The sequence below is a fragment of the Ursus arctos genome, unplaced genomic scaffold, assembly GCF_023065955.2.
Source record: "Ursus arctos isolate Adak ecotype North America unplaced genomic scaffold, UrsArc2.0 scaffold_32, whole genome shotgun sequence".
Lineage (NCBI taxonomy): Eukaryota > Metazoa > Chordata > Mammalia > Carnivora > Ursidae > Ursus > Ursus arctos.
In genome coordinates this window covers 31,744,385-31,762,588 of record NW_026623008.1, presented here as the reverse complement: position 1 = coordinate 31,762,588, position 18,204 = coordinate 31,744,385, and the positions used below count along the sequence as shown (strand labels likewise).

At 44.0% G+C, this 18,204-nt stretch overlaps 2 pseudogenes; one reads left to right on the top strand and one right to left on the bottom strand.

Annotated features, from left to right (window-relative positions):
• Window positions 1-5,201: 5,201 nt before the first annotated feature.
• Window positions 5,202-8,475, bottom strand: LOC125281524 (forkhead box protein K2-like; annotated as a pseudogene).
• Window positions 8,476-15,817: 7,342 nt separating this feature from the next.
• LOC113249969 (olfactory receptor 1509-like) lies at window positions 15,818-16,737 on the top strand (annotated as a pseudogene).
• Window positions 16,738-18,204: the final 1,467 nt, after the last annotated feature.

Genomic DNA, 18,204 nt, shown 5'->3' with positions numbered 1-18,204 from the left:
CTCACCCCCATACCATCTCCAGGTCTACAGCCAGTTCCAAAACACAACCTCTTCCCGAGCTCCCAGTGAGTAGCTAGGTCCAGCCATGTCCCCAATGTTGAGGACACTCGGAGAGCTGGTTTGAGACCTGGTTCTGCCTTCTTACCAGTCTGTGATTCTGGGCAAGGCACGGACCCTGCTGGGGACTTCCCGTTCTCTCCCCAGTGGCTCCCTGTGATCCCCATCTCAAGTGTGCACTCCTTGTGTAAACCCTTCCATGAAGTGTAGCCTGGACTTAGTGATTCACTTCCATCACACCAAAGATGGCAGCTTGACCGAAAGCCCCTTCCGAGATTTGGTTCTAATAGCTCAGTGCCTATCTGTGAATCACTCTGACCCCTGTCCTTGCTCAGATGCCCACCCAGGGGCTGGAACCATGACACAGACCCGTGTGTGTGGCCTGGCCCTGAGAGATAACAGACAGAGGAGAACTCAGGCCTTCGATGGGGACTGAATCCTACCAACACCACTGAGTGAGCTGAGGTTTTAAGTGAAGTAGGTCATGTTTCGCAATTGACAACAGCCCCAACCTCCTGAGAGGCTCTGGCAGGAGCCCCCACCTGAGCACTTCTTTATTCCTGGTCCTCTTAGACTGTGAGACAGTAAGGGTTTGTGGGTTAAGGCACTGAGTGGGGGGAAAACGGGGTCTCACAGCAGGAAGAGCAGGGCACTGTGAGTGTCCAGCTGCTCTGGCCCTGCCCCTCTGCTCCCCCCCCACCCCGTTCTCCTCCTCAGCTTCCTCCAGCCACCCTGGCCTCCTGTCTAACCTCCACTCCGGCAACATCAAGTTCTGCCTCCAACACTCTTCTGCATCACGGTGCCCTCTGCCGGGCTACGTAGAATGGGATTGGTGCAGGGCTGGCTTCTCCTTCCCCTCTGCAGGAAATCTCACTGTGGCCTCAGCACAGCCTTTTCAGACCCCTCACCTGGCGGGAGTTCAGGACCCAGTTGTCGCACTTTGCTCTTTTTCTATGGAACAATTGCTCTTTTCGTTCACGTTTTTGTTTCATGTTTTGTCCATCTTCCCCTCTAGACCCTGAGCTCCTCGAGGGAGGACCTGGTTGGCTTAGCAGCATTGGCACTGAGTCCTCAGGGCCCAGTGGCTGAATGAACAGGGGAGAGCATCCATCCCACCACTGACTAGCTCAATTGTTAGAGCCCAAGTGACTTTGGTCATTTGTATGTACTCTTCTTTTCTTTTCTTTTGTTCTTCAAGAAAACTCTGTTCCTGTTGTGGGACTCAAACTCATGACCCCGAGATCAACAGCCATATACCCGACTGACTGAGCCAGCCAGGTGCCCCTCTGGTCATTTTTTTATTTTTGGTTATGTTTGAAATTTTTTATTATAAAAAGAAAAAATAAGGAACAAAGCACATTGGATTATTTTTACAAAGTCATTTTAAATTAGTAAAACAAAGCAAATCTTCCTTCTCCAGACTTTTTTGTAAGTAGATGGAGCCAAGTGAGAAATTCCTTTTTTTATAATAATATTTTTTTTATTATATTATGTTAATCACCATACAGTGCATCCCTGGTTTTTGATGTAAAGTTAGATGATTCATTAGTTGCGTATAACACACAGTGCACCATGCAATACGTGCCCTCCTTACTACCCATCACCAACCTATCCCATTCCCCCACCCCCCTCCCCTCTGAAGCCCTCAGTGTGTTTCTCAGAGTCCATAGTCTCTCATGGTTCATTCCCCCTTCTGTTTACCCACCTTTCTTCTTCCCTTTCTTCTTCTACCAATCTTCCTAGTTCTTACGTTTCATAGATGAGAGAAAACATATGATAATTGTCTTTCTCTGCTTGACTTATTTCACTTAGCATTATCTCCTCCAGTGCCGTCCATTTTTAAATAATAATATTTTTTATTATGTTAGTCACCATACAGTACATCCCTAGTTTTTGATGTAAAGTTCCATGATTCATTACTTGCATATAATACCCAGTGCACCATGTAATATGTGCCCTCCTTAATACCCATCACCAGCCTATCCCATTTCCCCACCCGCCTCCCCTCTGAAACCCTCAGTTTGTTTCCCAGAGTTCATAGTCTCTCATGGTTCATTCCCCCTTCTGTTTACCCGCCTTTCTTCTTCCCTTTCTTCTTCTACCAATCTTCCTACTTCTTATGTTCCATAAATGAGTGAAACCATATGATAATTGTCTTTCTCTGCTTGACTTACTTCACTTAAGAAGATGTGGTCCATATATACAGTGGAATATTACTCAGGCATCAGAAAGAACGATTACCCAACATTTGGACGGGACTGGAGGAGAGTATGCTAAATGAAAGCAATCTCTTGATTCTTTTCCTGACGTGTCTTCAGGTAGCAGATGCTCTTCCAATTTTCGTTGGGAGAACACTGTTCCAGGAGACCAGAGTCTAGACCTGGATCAGTCACACACTTTCTGTGTGACCATAAACAAGTTGTATATCTTTCTGCAGCATCTGCTTTCTCTCCTGCAAAGTGAATGGACAAAGCAGGTACTATGGGTTCTTCTAGCTCCAACTTTCTGAGATGATAAGAATTTATTATCTTGAATCTCCTCCCTAATTAGACCTCAGATGACAGACCATTTCAGCTGGAAATGAAGAGAGTAAGTGAATTGTATGGACGAACTACCCTTCCAGGGCCCTGGTGAAGTATTCAGCTGTAACGTAGATTAAAAATTCTCTGTGCACACTGTGTTTTCTCTTCATAATGAAGGGAGCTGTGCACAAAGGAATAGGGTTGTAGGGTATTAATTTGCTTCTGCTCTGCTGGGTCAAATGGCACTCAAGAGGTTAGGTGTTTGTAATCTAAACATGCACAAAGTTCAGGAAAGGAAGAAGCCTAGAGTTTGGTTACTTTGGACAAATTACAGGTCCATAGGTACCACTTCTTAAGATGACCCAGAGGAGAATTCAACTTTTTAATGGTCCTCTTGCTCATGCCAATATCACATAAAGACCAGAGGTTGTCTCTAGAGAGCCATGATAACTCTTGTCTCACTGATTACTCTATTGCTAAATGTTTCTCTGTGGTAAGGATAAGTAGTTAACAAAGGCATGTTGGATATTTCAGTGAACCTTCTGAAAACTGTTGTGGTTACAAAGTGATTAACTTATGTAAATGAATCAATGTGGCCAGTGAACCAAGCTATGCACACAGAATGTATGCAGAAGGCGGAGAATCCCAAAGCTTAGTCACACTCAGGAGAGCAATGTGTAGTATTTAAGGGTGAATTCCAGAAGAAAAATGAAAAAAAGAACCCTGAGAATGATGTCTTTGATTCAAAAAGGCTCAACGTGAGATGACAGACTGTTGAAAGATGGTTCTAGAATTTGTACATGTTGCTTTCACATAGATTCCTGGAGCAAAAGTAAAAAATCCTTGCGTTTACGGGAAGCTGGTCAGCTCAAGAGGCTGTCCTCAAGCTTCCACTGTGTACCTGGTACCCATCCTATCTGCAGTCAGCAAATGTCACCAGCCCCTTTCTTGTGCCAGTTGTTATGTCCCAGGGGCAGATGAATTTTACTCTGCTATGTAGAATAATAGATCGGAGGGGTGAGTGAGTTAGCCTGAGATTTAAAATCTACGTGATTGTTGGAAACAGTTATAGAGGGGAAGGTCAGAAAGAGAGATTTCGTGTGAAAAGGATAAGTTAGATTTGGCCTGTTTCATAATAATCATATGTCTTGAGTATAGAGCATCAAATTTTTTTCCATTAAGAGATCATTAGTTTCCTTCTTAGCCCTAACTCACTAGGAATATCAAAATCAGGGTCATTGTGGCACTTTTATATGAATTACAATTAGTTATGATGTGGTTGCAATTACTGATTTTTGGGAAATAATGTAGCTTTACTACCATTAGGTGAAAAATCGGAACGGGGATCCACATCTGTAGGTGTGTGATGTGAATAGTTCTCCTGGGGTTGGGCAGTGCACACCTGTATGATCATGTACAGAGCCCTGTCAGAGGAGACAGTGATTTAAAAAGAAATGGCTTACCTACTTCCCCAGAGCTTTATCTTTGAAATGACTACCAGAGATATAGGTACTGCTAAGAGATCAAGGCAAGAGGGAAAGGTCTGGAAATGGGACCTTATGAGATGCCCAAGCAAAGAGAGAAAGTCGGGGAAGGAGAATAAAGAGGAAGAGCCTGTGAAGTTTTAGGGGAATTACTTTTGGGCAGTATCATGAGTGTCTCAGGATTCATAATCATGAAGATGGAAAGCATTACCTTCTGTTTTGCTTTTTAGAAGTGTTTGTGTGGGATTGGAATTGATTCTTTAAGTGTTTAGTATAATGCACTGTGAAGGCATCTGGGTCTGCGTTGTTCTTTCTGGGATATACTTTAAAAATATATTAGTAGTAGTATTTTTTAGGAGGCTTGTTTTATTTTAGGAAGTCAACACAAAGGAACAAAGTCAACACAGAGGAACAACCAACAAAAAGTAGCAGGAAAGAGACCCAGTTAAGAGCAGTTTCCCGAGCCCAGCAGTTCTTTCAGTCATGGTTAACATGGGACCCAGCGTGGGGGTCCATCTGTCCAGTCTGTCTGTCCATCCTAGATGCATCTGGTATCTGCTCTAACACAGAAAACCTGCAGATGTCATCAAGTAGCTCCATCTGCACGTTAACAGGGCAGACAAACGGAAATCATTCCATGGCTGAGAACAGAAAACAAAAACAGAACTACATTGTGTCTTTTCCCCAAATGAAATCAAGAGTGAGGGTCCTGTGTAATTCCAAAATCTCCAGGGTACAAATGGAGTGAGATGAAAGGTCAAAGACCCCGTTGTTTTGTAAAGACAGTACACCTCAAAATATTGTAATTGCACGTGTGAACCACGAACTACTGTCTCATCTACCCTTGCCAGCCCCAAGGGTCCTGGGAGGGTGGTGGAGACTGTCCCTGCCTGTCCCAGCATCTTGCTGTGGAGTGACAAGCTGAGCTGGGGATGGGGAGACACTGCCGAACCAGGTTTTGTTGTCTGAGGTTTTGTTCAGGTGTGACTTCTGTCTTTTAGGAGTTTTGAGGCCACCTCAGTTGTGTGTTTTCAGTGCTGAGGTGAAGTCCAACGGCAGGACCCTCTACCCACCGAGACAACATGCTCCGAGTGTCAGTGGGAGGTGGTGTCTCCTTTTGGCACCACGGAGTTGAATATTAAAGTGAGAAAAGCTGTCCCAGTCGCTGGTTTTGGACACCTTTCTCCCTGCCGGCTGCCACACGCAGGGTGATGATGATGATGTCGCCGCCGTCTTCCGTCTGGACCTGCCTCAGCTCCTGCTGTTCCGTCTTGTCGCCATTCTGGCGCTTTGTGGGCAGGGAGGTCGACACCGATGCACGTGTGGCCATCGTGTCCAGAGGACTCACCACATTGTTCACCTGGTTACGGCCAGTGTCAGGGATTGGCATCAGGCGAGTCCCGTTTCGCGGGACAGTTTTTGTTGGTTGCTGGTGCTGACCTAGAGGTGCCTGCTGCACTGTGGTGACCGTGTGGACAGGGGTGGTCTGTGGCTCCTGAATGGTCCGGTCGGCAGCGCCCGCTGTGGCATGGGTAATGGCAGGAATAGGTTCCACTTTCACTTTTACTTCTTTGTGATCTCCATTGTCTTGCGGCTCTGCCTTAGGAGGGGCCAGCACGGCCACCTGAGTGACCAGAGCCTGGATGGCAACAGTGTCCGTGCTTCCCAGGGCCAGGCCTGCCATGCTGATGACAGACACCGTGGGGATCTGGTGGGCGACGTGCGCCATCTGCACTACAGGCTGCTGGGAGGTCGAAGTGGTCATGGGAGCAGCGACCGTGTAGGTGATGGGATCGATCGATCGTCGGTGGCAGCTGCCACTGCCCGGCCATTAAAATGGGCTGACGAGACAGAGGGGAGCCTGGTGCACCCTGGGCAAACCGTGCCTCCTGGATGATGGCCAGTTTGGGCTGTGAGGCACTGGGCTCAGGCTCCAGGGGGGCCGATGAAACTTCCCTTGATAGGCTCTTGGGGGTCTGGGCACCACTGGTGAGTGCAGACAGCACTCCAGCGTGATTGGGAGGGGCTGGGCCACTTCTGGAGAAGAGGGGTCCCAGAGGGTTTCTAAAGCAAGGCATGCCCGTGGACCGTCTTTTCCTAAAAGCCTGCTCTATGAATTTGCTTTCAGAGGCAGGATCTATCCTCCAGAATGATCCCTTTTGCCTGGTTCTTCCTGGGAACGTGGTACTATGATGAAATAAGGATTCAGAGAGAGATTGTGGCGAATTGGATTCGGCCAGCTCTTGTCCGCTGTCTTGTAGTAAGGATAATTTTTAGTGATGTGAGTATAAATTCCATTTAGCGTAAGTTGCTTCTCAGGAGCCATCGTAGTTTTCTGTCCTATGAATTCTGCATAGGAATAAGGTGGCTTTGAATCATTCTTGGGGCTGTCTCCACCAGAAGCTTCCTTTTCATTTTCTGGCTGCCAGTTGTCGGCCATTCACTTGAGGTCAGCTGGTATCACCCTGCTCCCCGGGGGCTGGATGGGCAGGAGTTGGCAGCACTGGGTTCCGGTGGGGGAAGGAAGGGGGCTGATGAGGGAAGGGGGCCATGGCGTTTGGAATGTGGATGGTCAGGGCCGAGATGTGGGCCTGCACAAGCTTCACCCGGGACCCGGGAGCCTCCTACTTCTCCGTCTTCTCACCGGACGGGGCAGTGAACGGGATCCTGAGATTTGTGCTCGGGAACCTGGAGGTGCATGCGCGCGGCCGTTATCCGGTGGTGCCCTGCGCCTCTGGAACACGGCGTCCACCAACGGGACAAACATCCATTCTCGCCGGGGCAGCGCAGGTAGAAGTCGCTGCTGGCGTTGGGCCTGGGCTGGCCTGGAACGCTCTGGGGCGCCCAGCCATGGCCGCTGCTGCCGCTGCCGATTCGGGGTGGGGGAGGGAGGGCGTGAAGATCTCGAGGTGCCCCGCGAGATGAAGCTCAAGGGCAGGTGCTCACATCAACCGAGGCCTGCCAGGAGTTGCGCCGGCTGGTCACCCAGCGCGTCTTCCTCAGGTACTCCAACACCTCCTGGCCCTCCAGGCGCGCCGTGGCCCAGCCGCCCCATGGGGATCCGACACCTGCCCCTGGGCCGCCCCCTGGCGCCACCGCCTGCGGGAGGCCGGCCTAGGGCCCTGGAGCGCGGGACCTAGCGCCCTGGGCCCATGAGAGCCAGGCCGTCCCCGCCGCCGCCACCGCAGCCATGGTGCTGAGGGTCAGGTGAGGCTGCTGGCCGAGGAGTTCCAGGCCTGGGATATACTCTTTTCATTGCTCACTTGATCTTTTCGCTTGTTACAGGTCTGTTCAGATTATCTGTTTCTACTTGAGTCAGGTTTGGTAGTTTGTGTCTTCTTAGAAATATGTCCGTTTCATAGAGGTGACCTACTTTGCTGGCTGTTCATAGCATTCCCTTATAATCCTTTTTATTTTTGTAAGGTGGACAGTAATGCTCCCATTCCAAAATTTAATCATTTTAATGATCTCTCTCTTCCTTCTTGGTCAGTCTAGTGAAAGGTTTGTCATTTTTGTTGATTTTTACAAAGAACCAACTTTTGGTTTTGTTTGCTCATCTCTCTTGTTTTATACTATTTCATTTATGTTTACTCTGTTATTTCCTTCCTTATGCTTGTTTTATCCCCCTTATGCTTGTTTTAACTTAATTTGCTCTTTTTTTAAAAGATTATTTATTTATTTATTTGACAGAGATAGACAGCCAGCGAGAGAGGGAACACAAGCAGGGGGAGTGGGAGAGGAAGAAGCAGGCTCCCAGCGGAGGAGCCCGATGTGGGGCTCGATCTTGGAATGCCGGGATCATGCCCGGAGCCGAAGACAGACGCCTAATGACTGCGCTACCCAGGCGCCCCTAGTTTGCTCTTTTTACTTTACTCTTCCTATACTGGAAAGTTAGGTTCTTGACTGGAGATTTTTTTTTAATACATCTGTAACTATATAAACACATCTGTAACTATAAACACTATAGGTGTTTGTTTACAGAGAGAAATTTGATGAGATGTACATAGACCATTTCGTAGATTCTGTTGAGTGTATTCCAAGGCATTCTGGCTGGCTACTCCCCATGCAATCATCAACATCTCCCTCTTCCTCCTTTCTTTTTCCTTCCCCTCCATATCTGAATTCCTTTTTCTCCATTCATAAATGCGAGACTGTTTTTCATGATTTGGAGCGTGTAGCATCTATCATGGCTACAGTCTGCCGTATGTTTACTCTCTGCGACGATGGAACTCCGCCAGGGCCTGGGACACTTGCTGCCTCCGTATCCTTTTCTCCTCAATATCATCAAACCTCACGGTCTCTTCATCCTCACTGCAGAGGTGGATACATGTTGTATCATGGGTCGCTGTCTCATTCCTTTGTATTACTGAACAATATTCCACTTTATGGACATGCCACTTTGGTTTAACCATTTGTCAATGGATAGACTTGTTGGTTTTTTCCACTTTTTGGATCGTATGAATTATGCTGCCATGAATATGTACAAATTTTTGTGTGGACATATACTTTCCTTTTTCTTTGAGAGAGAGAGTATGAGTTGGGGGGGAGAGGCTGAGAGAGAGGGTAAGGAAGAATCTTTTTTTATTATTTTTATGTTAAAATTTTATTTTATTTATTTTATAAATTAATTTATATTATATTTATAGTGTATCAATTAATGAACATATAGTGTAATATTCGTTTCAGAGGTAGAGTTTAGTGATTCATCAGTTGCATACAACATCCAGTGCTCATTCCATCAAGTACCCTCCTTAATGCCCATCGCCAGTTACCCCATCCCCCCACTGACCTCCCCTCCAGCGACCTTTGGTTTGCTTCCTATAGTTAAAAGTTACTTTGGTTTGTCTCCCTCTCTGATTCCATGTTATTTTATTTTTCCTTTCCTTCCTCTATGATCTTCTGTTTTGTTTCTTGAATTCCACATATGAGTGAAATCATAGGATTGTCTTTCTGTGATTGACTTATTTCAATTAGCCTAATACCCTCTAGTTCCATCCACGTCATTGCAAATGGTGAAATTTCATTTTCTTTCACGACTGAATAACATTCCATTGCATATCTACACCACATATTTTTTTAAATTTTATTTTCTGAAGATTTCATTTGTTTATTTAAAAGAGAGAGAGAGAGAACGAGTGGAGGGAGAGGCAGAGGGAGAAGGAGAAGCAGACTCCCTGCTGAGCAGGGAGCCTGATGTGGGGCTTCATCCCCACCCCGGACCCTGGGATCATGACCTGAACCCAAGGCAGACACTTAACCGACGGAGCCACCCAAGCACCCTGTACCACATCTTTATGCATTCGTTTGTGGATGGACATCTGGGCTCTCTCCATAGTTTGGCTATTGTGGACATTGCTGCTATAAACATTGGGGTGCAGGTGCTCCTTCAGATCAGTATATTTGTATTCTCTGGGTAAATACCTAGTAGTGCAATTGCTGGGTTGTAGGGTAGGTCTATTTTTAACTTTTTGAGGAACCTCCATACTGTTTTCCAGAGTGGCTGTATGGGAAAGAATCTTAAGCACGCTCCACACTCAATGCAGAGCCTGATGTGGGGCTGGATCTCACAACCCTGAGAGGTCATAACCTGAGCCAAAATCAAGAGTCTGATGCTGAACAGACTGAGCCACCCAGGCGCTCCGAACATATGTTTTCAGCTCTCTTCAGTATAGGAGTGGCTCTGCTGGATTATGATAACTTGTGTCTTTAACATTTTGAAGGGCTGCCATTTTTTTTTTTTTTTTTGCAAAATGCCTGCATCATTTTATCTTCCTACCAATAATTATTGAGGGTTCTAATTTCTCCACATCCTTTCTGACACTTGTCATTTTCTGTCTTTTTGGTTACAGTTATCCTAGAGCATGTGAAGTGGTATCTTATGGCTTTGCTTTGCATTTCCCTGAAGGCTACTAATGTTGAAAAGTTTTTCATGGGTTTACTGGCCATTTGTCTATCTTCTTTGGAACAATGTCTATTAGAGTCCTTTGCCTATTCTTCAGTTGGGTTGTCTTTTTATTGAGTTTTAAGAGTTCTTTATCTATTTTGGGAACAAGGTAGACCATATACATTTAATGTGATTATCGATGGGGTTTGGTTTAAAACTACCATTTTGCTCTTTGTTTTCTATTCTCATTTTCTTTTACATATATATTTATCATTTGGATTCCCTGAGCTTTTTTTTTTTTTACTATTTTCTTATAGTATTTTTTTCTTATGTTAGTCACCACACAGTACCTCCCTAGTTTTTGATGTGCTGTTCTATGATTCATTACTTGCGTATAAAACCCAGTGCACCATGTGATAGGTGCCATCCTTAATACCCATCACTGACTGGCCTATCACTGAGCTTTTAAAAAAATGTTTTATTTCATCTTCAGTATTGCCTTATTAGCCATGTCACTTTATTTGAGCTGTTTGTCAAGCATTTAGAGAATACATCTTTAATGGAGTACATCATCAAATAATGTTATACCACTGCCTGCATAATATAAGAATCTTTCCAACTTCCATCTTCTTCCTCCCAGTCTCTTGGTTATTATTTTCATATGTTTTATCCCTGCATGTTATCAGTTCCACAACGCATTACTATTGTTTCTGCTTTAGGTAGTCACAGCTGCTTTTTGGGAGATTGAAAACCCACTGGTACAAACATCATGATATTTTTGCCTTATGTAAAGAGGTTATCCTATGTGGACAATCTGTTAAGAACAGATTGTAATTTTTTGCTTTGAATTTTCCTGAAACAGTAGAAAAGACAAATGATGAGGTGTTGAGTCAGATATTTCTGGAAACTTACTGAGTTCCAGGCTGCCTGTTGGGCATTTTGGGAGCCCGTGGATTGATAGCAGTTCATTTAGGATTCACGGGTGAGGTTTCATTTGTCAGTGGACTTGGACTCTCTGGTGGATGTTGCAGTGGTTAGTACAGTGGCAGAACAAACCGATGTCCTGCTAATTGCCAAAGGTTTGGAACTCTGTCCATATTTGGAGGCTGCCGGTTTTATTGTCTACTTATTAAATTGCTAAATGATGGAGATTAATAACAGGAAATTCATTGAAATGGAAAACTCATAATAGTACCCCTGGGTATTCATTGATGGCAAATTCCATTCTAGTCATCCAGTGATCACTTCAAAATGCTGTGTCAGGCAGAGGCAGATAAAAATCCCAAAGCTTTCAGGACTGCAATTCACCCTGTGTAAAATGGTATGCTCTAGGATTTTCCATCCTGGGCTTCTGTAACAGGGCATAAGAGGACAATTGAATCAGGAGGAGATATAAGAGGACAATTGATGTCAGTGGGAAGTCTCTTTCAAACAAGCAAGATAAGTCTGTGAGGTAATGTGACTGATCATACGTTGGAGAATATTGCTTTGGCCTTTAAAAGAGAACCAGAGTTTAATAGAGTTAGTGGGTTGATCGATTTGGTTGATGACACTGAGTTTTCCTATCCTCTTCCTGCCTCCCCTTTATAAAGTAATAATGACTACTGTTGCTTATTTAAGGTAGATGTTGAGGGAGGGAGAGAGAGTATAATAAGATCTTCAGGAGAAATTTATCCTGGGAGTGATAAATGAACAGTGGTCTTCCTCTCTACCTTAACTTTCCTAAACCTAAACCACATTCCCGTCTTTAAGACAATTGCAAGGGAGGAAATTGTATTAGTCAGGGTTGTCCAGAGAAGCATAACCAATAGACCCTCTTTCTGACTATCTCTCTATCTCCAAAATAAATTGTATATACAGAAAGAGAGAAAGAGAAAGAAAGAATGAGAGAGAGACTGAGAGAGAGAGATTGATTGATTGATTGATTTACTTGAAGGAGTCGGCTCATGAGATTTGGGGCCTGGCCAGTCTGATGTCTGCAGAGCAGGCCAGCAGGCTGCATGTTGGCCAGAGTCAGTCTTGCAATCTTGAGTCTGGAAACAGGATTCCAGAGAATTGTTACTGTGTCCTTTGTGAAGCTATTGTGGGGATTGCAGAGACTTTGGGTGAAAGGTGAAAGGAAAAGGCAAAGGGCAGAAAGGGACAGGTTTTCAGGGTCTTTCAGTGCTTTATGAAGGATTTCAATATACACAATACACATTAATATATCTGATATGGATATCTAGTGGGGATTCTGGTCCTCTTAATTCAATTACTCCTTAGTAGATAAGATTTCTGCTGATTTCCTTAAAAACCTGGGATCAAATTCTTTTTTTAAAAATATTTTTTTATTATATTATGTTGGTCACCATACAGTACATCCCTAGCTTTTGATGTAAAGTTTCATGATTCATTACTTGCGTATAACACCCAGTGCACCATGCAATACGTGCCCTCCTTACTACCCATCACCAGATCAAATTCTTACCTGCTTTCCAGATTATGAAAATTAAGTCAAGTGACCCACACAAAGTGTACCCACAGTTACAACAGATCAGTTGGTTAAAGGGATAAAAAAGAGCAGGATCAAAATGTTTTTAAGATTAGTACTAGACCTATTTATTTATTTACTTATTTACTTACCTACTTATTTGGCTTCACACCCAAGGTGGGGCTTGAAGTCGGGACTCTGAGATCAAGAGTGGCATGCTGTACTGACTGAGCCAGCCAGGTGCCCCAGAATCCAAATTTTCAGATCTATTGCCTGACAAAATAGGTCTTCACTCAGTAATGTTCATTAGTTAAACAGGACAACAGTAGAACCGAAGACTGGTTTTCTTGGCACACCTTCTCAAAAAAATTTATATTTTCTTTTTTCCTCCATCTTTCTTGAGGTGTAATCAACAGACAAATAAAGATTGAATGTATTTAAGGTAGCCATGTGATTTGATAAAGATGTACATTGTGACATGATTACCATGATCAACACACTTTTATACTTTTCTTGATGCAAAATTTTAAGCTTCAAGTTAGTATTTGCTTATATCTCCTATTGTATGCTATTTATTTGTATTAACTAAAAATGAGTATTTTCCTTATATACGAAATGTTTGTTGAATGAATAAATGGCTTTTGATGAACAGATTTTGGAACCTGTTCAAAGATAGTTCTAATAGCGCCCAGAATAATTATTGATCAAAGTGGAAAGGCAAGTAGGCTTAGTACTCCACCTTACTCGGCTAGAAGAAGGCAGAAGGACTGAAAAGGACAAATGCAAAATTAACAGAGAAGGAAGGAGTTTGAAAAAATCCAGAGACCAAAATAAAAGGTCTTAAGACTACTTTTTTCTAACGATTTTATTTGTTCATTTGACAGAGAGAGAGAGAGAGAGAGAGAGAGAGAGAGAACACAAAAAGGGGGAACTGCAGAGGGAGAAGCAGGCACCCCGCTGAGCAGGGAGCCTGACTTGGGGCCCCATCCGAGGACCCAGGGACCATGACCTGAGCTGAAGGCAGATGCTCGGCTGATTGAGCCACGCAGGCGTCTGCCCTAAGGGTGAAATTATTTTAACAGAAAACCAGGTACTAATGTCATAGTGTTTTAAAACATTTTGCTTTCTCTCTGTTTCATTTCAGAAGGGATTATGGACGTAGTGGAAGAAAGAACATGATAACAGTTAGCTACATCAGCCCTGTGTCATTGAAGAACATTGGTGAGTTTTACCACCTCTTCACTTGCATTGCCTGCCATGCCTTCTATGGGGTATGTACCCGTATGCATGTGTGTTCATGGTCCTGAGCAAGACCCATTCTCAAACACTTGTCTGTTATGTTGCGAGAGTGTGTAGTATTTATACATTTAGTAGAAGGCCTTTTAACTTATGAGAATTATTTTAACCTCTTTGCTGTCTCAGGACTCAGTATACTTTTTCAATATGTTGCTTTCTGCAGAGGCACCCCCGCACCCCCAAGATACCACAAATACACACACCCTCTAAGATTCCTCAAAATGTCTAGGATCATGCCTTGCCACCTTTTAGATTTTGCCACAGCACCTGTTCCTTCTCTCTAGTCATCAACAAAGTCATAGAATTATGGAGTGTTGAGGTTGGAAGGGATCAATACCATCACTAGCACAGTGCCTGCTAGGCATTCACAAATGTTTGTGGAATGAATGTCGAGTAAGATACACTGTCAAAGAGAGAAGGAGCCTCTTCTACTGGCAGACGGTCATTCAGTCTTTGCTTGTTTGTGGAAACAAGGGAGTCTTTATTACCACCAGAGAAAGCCTGTCTTTCCTGAGCTCTGAAAGTCAGCATACAGATTCGATTTGGGCTGTTCTGGAGAAGAAATGGCAGAGTACAGCTGAAGCATGAGAGTTCTGCTCCCCTGGGCTTCCCGATCCAGTGTCACTCTCTGAGACATAACTCACCAGGACCGCATCCTTGGAATATCCGAGGGAGGTGCTTTTGAGTCTTTCTCTAGGCACAGAGAAGAGGACACTATTTGGTTCTTACCTTAAAGCATCCTCACCTTTAAAAGCCTCAGAGAAGGGGCACCTGGGTGATTCAGTGGGTTAAGCATCTGACTCTTGATCTCAGCTCGGGTCTTGATCTCAGGGTTGTGAGATTGAGCCCCACATCAGGCTCTGCCCTGGCGTGGAGTCTGCTTAAGATTCTCTCTCTCCCTCCCCCTCTGCCCCTCTGTCCCACCACCCTTAGAAAACAACAACAACAACAACAACAACTTAAGAGCCCCAGAGAAGTTTTCTTTCTCCACTTGTTTTGGTTGGCAGCTAGGTAGATATCATAATATACTATGAAGAATAAGATCTTTTTTAAAGAAAAGATTTAGTTACTCCTGTGAGAGAGAGAGAGAGAGAGAAAGAGACATGGGGCTTGATCTCACAACCCTGACATCATGACCTGAGCCAAAACCAAAAGTCACACACGTGACCGACTGAGCTACCTAGGTGCCCCAGTAGTTATTGCTTTTTAGGAAAATTTCAATGCAATGGAAAACAGAAAGAAGTGGTTTTTTTTTTTAATATTTCAGTACCATAAAATAGGCATGAAAGACTAGACATAGGATTTGATTGTATCAGCAAAGTTTTCTTTTTTTTTTTTTAAAGATTTTTTTTTTATTTATTTGACAGAGGCAGCCAGCGAGAGAGGGAACACAAGCAGGGGGAGTGGGAGAGGAAGAAGCAGGCTCCTAACTGAGGAACCTGATGTGGGACTCGGTCCCAGAATGCCGGGATCACTCCCTGAGCCAAAGGCAGAGGCTTAACGACTGTGCCACCCAGGCGCCCCCAGCAAAGTTTTCTTAAAGGTGGGGGTAACATGGCAGAAACAGTAACCAACCGGCTTGCAAAGAGGAGTAAGTAGCGGAAAAAGGAGGATTCCAGACTGGAAAAATAAACAGGTATTAGTCTGTTCCAGTCTTTGGATGTACATTTAATTTGATAGGAAGAGTGAAATGGTGAAAGACTTTAGTTGGGTGTCATATTTTGGAAGATTAATTTGGTGTTATCTGTGGGTTAGACCGAAATGAAAAAAGCCAGCTAACTAGTGGCTAAGAGTTTTGGCAACTTAACTTATTCTTGTCAGATTCATGTATCTCATCTGCAAGCCAGGAATAGTAATGCCTATGCTATGGTGCAGTTGTGGTTAATAGAAATGTGTATATAAAACGCTGGGAACGGCTCCTCGTACGTAATGGGTGTATTGTAACAGTCGCTATTAGGTTGCTCTTCTATTTTATATGCCCTGATAATAAATAAGCAATTCATAATGGAATGTAGAATCACTTCAGTGAGTTCTAGTCCTGTAATCTTAAAGCTAAATTAGCTTTCATGGTCCCCCCCCCCAAGGTCCTTTGACAATTCATTGAATGGATGCTCTAAATCAAACAAGAGTGATTGAATTTGTCTCCTTGGGACTCACTGAGAACTGGGTGCTGGAGGTACTATTTTCTGTAGCATTCTCCATCACATATATACTGACCCTTTTGGGGAACACTCTCATCATAGTTACTATAGTTTTTAGTCTGCGTCTCCATACCCCCATGTACTTTTTCCTGATGAATCTGTCCTTTATTGACATCTGCCACTCATCTGTCACTGTGCCCAAGATGCTAGAGGGCTTGCTTTTGGAGAGAAAGACGATTTCCTTTGATAATTGCATCACACAGCTGTTCTCTCTACATCTGTTTGCTTGTACTGAGATCTTTCTGCTGACCATCATGGCTTAGATCGTTATGGAGTGTGCTCCGCTGCACTATCCCAGTGTGATGAACATCAGGTCTGTGTGCAGCTCGTGTTTGCTCTCTGGTTGGGAGCTACTGTCCACTCTCTGGTGCAGACCTTCCTGACCATTCGTCTACCTTACTGCGGCCCCAACATTATTGATAGCTACTTCTGCGACGTGCCCCCTGTCATCAAGCTGGCGTGCACAGATACGTACTTCACGGGAATGCTCATTGTGTCTAACAGTGGAACCGTCTCCCTCACCTGTTTCCTCGCTTTGGTCACCTCTTACACGGTCATCCTGGTTTCTCTTCGAAAACAGTCAGCTGAGGGGTGCCGGAAAGCCCTATCTACCTGCTCAGCCCACTTCATAGTGGTTGGCTTCTTCTTCGGACCATGTATCTTCCTCTACACTCGGGCAGACACCAACTTCTCCATGGACAAGGTGGTGTCCGTCTTCTACACGGTGGTCACCCCTCAGCTAAATCCCCTCATTTACACCTTGAGGAATGAGGAGGTAAAAAGTGTCATCAAGCATTTCAGATAGAAACAGGTTTTTTCATGAAGTCAGGCACACAATGGATTTGGAGTCACAAGTATAATTATGGCCATATCTTTAACGAGACAGTGGAAGTGAAAAAACAGAATCAGTAGATGAAATGGCACAGAGCAGAACTTCTTTTTAAAGGGAAGGACTTATTAACTTTTACTTACATAGAGGAAACGATCATGGTGGAACCTAAAGGAAAAAGAATCTGGGGCTTCCTTGGTGGCTCACTCGGTTAAGTGTCTGCCTTCGGTTCAGGTCAGGATCCCGGAGTCCTAGGATGGAGCCTGGAGTGCAGCTCCCTGCTCAGACGGGACTCTGCTTCTCCCTCTGCCCCTCACCCTGCTCGTGACGCTCTCTCACTCTCTCAAATAAATAAATAAAATCTGGAAAAAAAAAGAATCTGGAAAACTTTAAAGAAGCCTTCTGGTTTCACTAGTAAAAGATCACAATTTGGGGCATGGACTGAGTTTCAGGAACAGGTACACTTGTGAGAGAACTTATTTTCTTGATTTGTGGATTCTGTGGGTTATTGCCTCTGGGAAGCGATATCACACTTAGGTTCTATAAATTAAAGTGGTTTTAATTTTGCCTTTAAATGTAGATTCAAGGTGTTTATTTAAGCCGTCAATCATTTATAGTGAATTAAACTGTTACTTTGAACGTGATTCCTCATTCCTGCATCTATTTTGTATTTTTCATAATACTTTGATAAGATCAAGGTGGAAATGTATAAAGAACTTACTGTAAAATAAGGTTTATTGGTGTAGAATTTAGTTCCATAACATGCATGCATTTTAATTGGACGGTTTGAGAAATTTTGACAAAGGTATATATACACCCACGTAACCATGTATCCTGTCAAGATATAGGGCATTTCCATCACCCAGAGAGTTTCTTCAGTCCCTTCCCAGCCAATCCCTCTATCTCCACCCAAGCATGCAAGCGTCTGATTTTTGTCGCTATGAATTAGATGTGTCTTTCCTAGAGCTTCATATCCATTGAATCGTACAGTACGAACTTTTCTGTGCCTGACTTCTTTAGCTCTGCATGCTGCTTCTGAGATTAACCTACGTCTTTTGTGGGTATTAGCAGTTTGTTTCTTCTTATTGTTGAATAATATCTCATGGTATGGGTATGCCACAGTTGTTTATTCAATCATTTACTGGTGGACATTTGGGTGTTTTCAGTTTTTGGCAGTTATGAATAAAGTAGATATAAATGTTTACTTACAGGTTATTTTGGCCACAGGTCTTCATTTCTCCTGGGTAAATACCTAGGAGTAGAATTCTTGGATCATATAGTAAGTGTATGTTCAACTCATAAGAAACTAGAAGGCTGTTTTTCCAAGTGGTTGTATGATTTTTTGAAGTTGTTTATTTTTAAATAAGCTCTCCCCCTGCTGTGGGGCTCAAACTCATGACCCTGAGATGAAGAGTCTCATGCTCCACTGACTGAGCCAGCCAGGTGCCCCCAAAGTGGTTG